Source organism: Haematobia irritans, chromosome 5 (genome assembly GCF_050003625.1).
Source record: "Haematobia irritans isolate KBUSLIRL chromosome 5, ASM5000362v1, whole genome shotgun sequence".
Taxonomy (NCBI): Eukaryota; Metazoa; Arthropoda; class Insecta; order Diptera; family Muscidae; genus Haematobia; species Haematobia irritans.
In genome coordinates, this window is record NC_134401.1 from 84,387,142 (window position 1) to 84,393,557 (window position 6,416).

Below are 6,416 nucleotides of genomic sequence, written 5' to 3' on the forward strand. Positions count from 1 at the left end.
ATCGAGTGATATTTAAATGTATGTATTTGGGACAAACCTTTATATATAGCCCCCAACACATTTGACAGATGTGATATGGTATCGAAAATTTAGATCTACAAAGTGGTGCAGGGTATAATATAGTCGGCCCCGCCCGACTTTAGACTTTCCTTACTGGTTTTTTACTAACATTGTGTTCCACCCTAGTGCATTAGCCGACTTAAATTTTGAGTCTATAGATTTTGTAGAAGTCTATCAAATTCTTCCAGATCGAGTGATATTTAAATGTATGTATTTGGGACAAACCTTTATATATAGCCCCCAACACATTTGACAGATGTGATATGGTATCGAAAATTTAGATCTACAAAGTGGTGCAGGGTATAATATAGTCGGCCCCGCCCGACTTTAGACTTTCCTTACTGGTTTTTATATGTATTTGTTTTTTATACCCTCCACCATAGGATGGGGGGTATATTAACTTTGTCATTCCGTTTGTAACACATCGAAATATTGCTCTAAGACCCCATAAAGTATATATATTCTGGGTCGTGGTGAAATTCTGAGTCGATCTGAGCATGTCCGTCCGTCCGTCCGTCCGTCTGTCTGTTGAAATCACGCTAACTTCCGAACGAAACAAGCTATCGACGTGAAACTTGACCTACTTGATGTAGGTCGGATGGTATTGCAAATGGGATATATCGGTCCACTTTTACGTATAGCCCCCATATAAATAGACCCCCAAATTTGGCTTGCGAGGCCTCTAAGAGAAGCAAATTTCATCCGATCCGGCCGAAATTTGGTACATGGTGTTAGTATATGGTCTCTAACAACCATACAAAAATTGGTCCATATCGGTCCATAATTATATATAGCCCCCATATAAACCGATACCCCGATTTTGCTTCGGAGCCTCTAAGAGAAGCAAATTTCATCCGATCCGGCTGAAATTTGGTACATGGTGTAAGTATATGGTATCTAATGGCCATGCAAAAATTGGTCGAAATCGGTCCATAATTATATATAGCCCCATATAAACCGATCCCCATATTTGACCTCCGGAGCCCCTTGGAAGAGCAAAATTCATGGGATTCGGTTGAAATTTGGTACGTGATGTTAGTATATGGTATCCAACAACCATGCAGGAATTGGTTCATATCAGTCCATAATTATATATAGCACCCATATAAACCGATCCCCAGATTTGACCTACAGTGCCTTTTTGGAGAAGCAAAATTCATTCGATCTGGTTGAAATTTTGTACGTGGTAGTATATGATATTTAACAACCATGCCAAAAGTGGTCCATATCAGTCCATAGTCATATATAGCCCCCATATAAACCGATCCCGAGATTTGGTTTTGGAGCCTCTTGGAGGAGCAAATTTCATCCGAGTCAGTTGAAATTTGGTACATTGTGCTAGTATATGGCCGTTAACAACCATGCCTAACTAGGTCCATATCGGTCTATAGTTATATATAGCCCTCAGATATATATAGTTATATATAGCCCTCAGATGTATATAGCCCCATATAAGCGACCCCCATATTTCAATTCTGGTTCACTACACTGAAAAAACAGTGAACCCACCAGGAAGAAAAATTTCGGTTAATTTTAGAAAATTTGGAATATTTTTAGAAAATTTTAACTAAACAGTATTACAAACGCTGGCATCACGCCGATGTCATTAAAATAAGTAACTATTTTTCGACAAATTCAAGAAAATTTATTAGACATAATTAAGTTTTTTCACTTGTTAAAGAAAATGTTATAGTTTGAAGGAAAAAATTGGAGTTCAAAATTGCAAGAATGTCTTTAGTGCCATACGAAGTTCAAGATGGGCTCATTATTGGTAAAATTTACAAATTTTAAGAAATTCTGAACTATTTTGTGGAAGACACGAATTTAGTTAATCTTTATGCTTCATTAGTGTATATTTTTTTCCTCGGTTTTAGTTAATTTAACTAACGTACGTAAAAAATTATTAGAGTAAAGGAAACTTTCTCCAAACATAATAATTCCATGAACTAAAATAAAGTTTAATTGGCTTTAGTGACATAGATAGTTCACTTTTTTTTGAGTGTACGTACCGTGCAAAAGTCCATATCGACTCGTAATTATTTATAGACTTACATACCTTTTTGTCTAATATATACCACGTATGTACTAACTCACAATTTAGAAAACGATGTAAGATACCACAACCCAAGTAATTCGATTGTGGATGACAGTCTTTATTAGAAGTTTCTACGCAATCCATGGTGGAGGGTACATAAGATTCGGCCTGGCCGAACTTACGGCCGTTTATACTTGTTGTTTTTAAATTGTATGGTTAAAAAGCAAAAACGTCGGAAGTACACCCAGAAAAAAGTGCCTTCGAAACTAAAGGAAAAATTCTTCATCAATATAGTTTATCCATTTTATTTCCATTAAGGTAAATTTTTGCGAGAAATAATAAAATTTACCCGTTTCAGTAAAAAAATCCTAAACTGTAAGCAGTTAGGAATAGTTCATTAACTAGAATAAGGCATGGAATTTTACTAATACTGTTTTCTTCGCTGGGTATAAGAATTTACTACTGAACAAGAAAATTTTATTCACCGATAACAAAGCATTCGTAAAAATAAACAAAATCCGAACTAAAACCAAGTTTCCTCAAAATGATAATTGCGACTTCCTTTATAATAGAAAGTTTTTCATACATACGAACAACACTTGGCATAGAAAAATATTTTAGTTCATTCGTACTAAGAAGTATGCAATCCTTTCAAAGCTTAAGGAAACACACTTGTTACAATATAGGAAATTTTCCTATATTTCTATTGTCTACCTGTAATCGATACCTGTCATCGTAATCGATGTGTTTGTGCGTGGCTGTAATCGATATGTTTGCGCGTGGGTTGTTTTTTAGTTGGAATCGCGTCGCGTTTTAGTTGGAATCGCGTTGTTGTTAAAAAATAATATGGTAAAATAATATAATAAGTAACAAATAAAATATATAAAAGATTTATTATTTTAAATTAGTGAGAAAAATTTTCGTTTTTTGAAAATAAATCTATCAATGTTCGTGATGGTGTATAAAGAAAGAAAACACCAGCAGAATAACAACCCTTTCATTTGTCTTCATTTTGGAATCTTCAATTATCAGGTAATATTCAGTGACGCTAACCTTTTGTAACAAAAATGGTTTATGATTTTTTATATTTGTAGGTATTGAAATTGTAAAAGGAGGACAAAATCGTTACGCAGCAACTTATTAAAAGTGAAAGGTACAAGAAGAAGAAAAAATGCGTTTTGCAGTTGATGACATTACATGGAAATTGGAAATAGTGGAATAATAAACTAATATTTCAAGGCCAGTCGATGCTGTTGATTCTTAATAAATATATTCAATATATTAATAAAACATGTCTTTTATTGAAGATAAAATTGCTTATATAAATAAATAAAATTGTATTTAAAAACGAAGGTGAGCAGTTCTAATTATGAAGTAAAAGTTTTACCACAAATATGTAAGATTTGTCCAAATGAATGAAAAAATTTCAATAAACTCATTCCATATATGAATTCAAATCAGTTAAATTTGTTCATTCTGTAGCATAGTGGTAAATAAATATAGGAAAATGTTAACTAATATATGGAATGCATTATACCTAATTTCTACGAAAATCACATCGTTCAAACAAATAAAAATGTCTTTGGCGCTATACGAAGTTCAACTTTCTTCACAGTAAGTTCATTTTAACTTAAAGAAGGGGTCACTTTTTTCTGGGTGTAACAGCGAATGTTCGAATCAGGTTAAATTTGTTCGAAGCATCGGAAAAATGTCCTAATATGTAAAGAGATTATTGAAACCCTGCACAAGCAAACATTTCGCCCGCAATCAGCACGCGTCAACAAATAATGGCTTAACAAGTACACTGAAAAAACTGTGAACCCACCAGGAAGAAACATTTCGGTTAACTTTAGAAAATTTTGAATATGTTTAGAAAATTTTAACTAAACAGTATAACAAACGCTGGCATCACGCCGATGTCATAAAAATAAGTAAATATTTTTCGACAAATTCAAGAAAATGTATTAGACATAATTAAGTTTTTTCACTTGTCAAAGAAAATTTTGTAGTTTGAAGGAAAAAATTGGAGTTCAAAATTGCAAGAATGTCTTTAGTGACATACGAAGTTCATGATGAAAGCATTTGTAGTAAAATTTACAAATTTAAAGAAATATTGAACTATTTTGTGGAAGATACGAATTTAGTTAATCTTTATCCTTCATTTGTGTAAATGTTTTCCTCGGTTTTAGTTAGATTAACTAACGTACACAAAAAATTATTAGAGTAGAGGAAACTTTCTCCAAACATAATAATTCCATGAACTAAAATACAGTTAAATTGGCTTTAGTGAAATAGAGAGTTCACTTTTTTTTGAGTGTAGGATCCTGGCTTGATTTCTACCGCACAATTGCCAGAAAAATCTCCGGATTTAAATCCGTTTTACTTTTGCCCCAATAAAATAAAATTTTAGTTTTGAATGATTAACATGTAAAATGTTTGCCCGATTAAGTTTCAGGCTCACTTAGACTATTCATATTTAACTAAAAGGACCTATTAACATACATATGGGCACTTCTAGTTTTAACCACTGAACCTTCACTATTATTTTCTATTGTTGAACCAACCAGATTGTTCCAAAAACAGTAACAGACTGCTTAAGTTAACGTTTTATAGGTCCGCCAGTAATCTAAAGCTTGATTGCGATACAATTTCCTCGATAGGAAATGACCGCTGAGCCACCGCCAGAACAGGGTTCAACCGTCTGATTTCCAGGAAAATGTGTGTCCAACAATACCTCCAGCGTCTCCTCACTGGCCGTTTTCCAAATGCACTCCGATTTTTTAATGAAATCTGGAGCGGAGTTTGTGGATGCTAGTACCTTCCGTAGTCTGGAAGCCTCGGACGTATTCTCAATACTGCTGCAGTAAACATTCCAAGAGTTATGCTGAGCCTTTCTCAGTTCTCGCTTGTATCCCTCAGATTCTTCTTGTAAGCGTCCCAATCCTCAGGAGCTCTTGTGGACCTTGCTTTGTTAATGAGCTGCCTGCAGGATTTCCTCATATTACAATTATCGTTATAAGTTATATTTATATAGCATAGTTTGCAGCGCCCACGAGCCCATGCAAACATAATATTATTTAACAGAAACATACATTTATTGGCCACGTGGAGCAGTGGTTAGCATGTCTGCCTTGCATGCAAAGAGTCGTGGGTTCAATCCCAATTTTTATACCCTCCACCATAGGAGTGGGGGTATATTAACTTTGGCATTCCGTTTGTAACACATCGAAATATTGCTCTAAGACCCAATAAAGTATATATATTCTGGGTCGTGGTGAAATTCTGAGTCGATCTAAGCATGTCCGTCTGTCCGTCCGTCCGTCTGTTGAAATCACGCTAACTTCCGAACGAAACAAGCTATCGACTTGAAACTTGGCACAAGTAGTGATGTAGGTCGGATGGTATTGGAAATGGGCCATATCGGTCCACTTTTACGTATAGCCCCCATATAAACGGACCCCCAAATTTGGCTTGCGAGGCCTCTAAGAGAAGAAAATTTCATCCGATCCGGCTGAAATTTGGTACATGGTGTTAGTATATGGTCTCTAATAACCATGCAAAAATTGGTCCACATCGGTCCATAATTATATATAGCCCCCATATAAACCGATCCCCCGATTTGGCTTGCGAAGCCTCTAAGAGAAGCAAATTTCATCCGATCCGGCTGAAATTTGGTACATGGTGTTAGTATATGGTCTCTAATATCCGTGCAAAAATTGGTCCACATCGGTCCATAATTATATATAGCCCCCATATAAACCGATCCCCCGATTTGGCTTGCGAGGCCTCTAAGAGAAGCCAATTTCATCCGATCCGGCTGAAATTTGGTACATGGTGTTAGTATATGGTCTCTAACATCCATGCAAAAATTGGTCCACATCGGTCCATAATTATATATAGCCCCCATATAAACCGATCCCCCGATTTGGCTTGCGGAGCCTCTAAGAGAAGCAAATTTCATCCGATCCGGCTGAAATTTGGTACATGGTGTTGGTATATGGTCTCTAATAACCATGAAAAAATTGGTCCACATCGGTCCATAATTATATATAGCCCCCGTATAAACCGATCCCCCGATTTGGCTTGAGAGGCCTCTAAGAGAAGCAAATTTCATCCGATCCGGCTGAAATTTGGTACATGGTGTTAGTATATGGTCTCTAACATCCATGCAAAAATTGGTCCACATCGGTCCATAATTATATATAGCCCCCATATAAACCGATCACCAGATTTAACCTCCGGAGCCTCTTGGAAGGCCAAAATTCATCTGATTTGGTACATGGTGTTAATATATGGCCACAAACTCCCATGAAAAAATTGG

General features: G+C 35.7%; 1 long non-coding RNA gene across 1 annotated transcript; it reads left to right on the forward strand.

The window, feature by feature from the left end:
- Nucleotides 1–2,996: 2,996 nt before the first annotated feature.
- Nucleotides 2,997–3,385, forward strand: LOC142237617 (uncharacterized). Its single transcript, XR_012722528.1, has 2 exons — nt 2,997–3,127; nt 3,190–3,385. It is a non-coding gene; the product is annotated as an uncharacterized LOC142237617 (long non-coding RNA).
- The last annotated feature ends 3,031 nt before the right edge of the window (nt 3,386–6,416 follow it).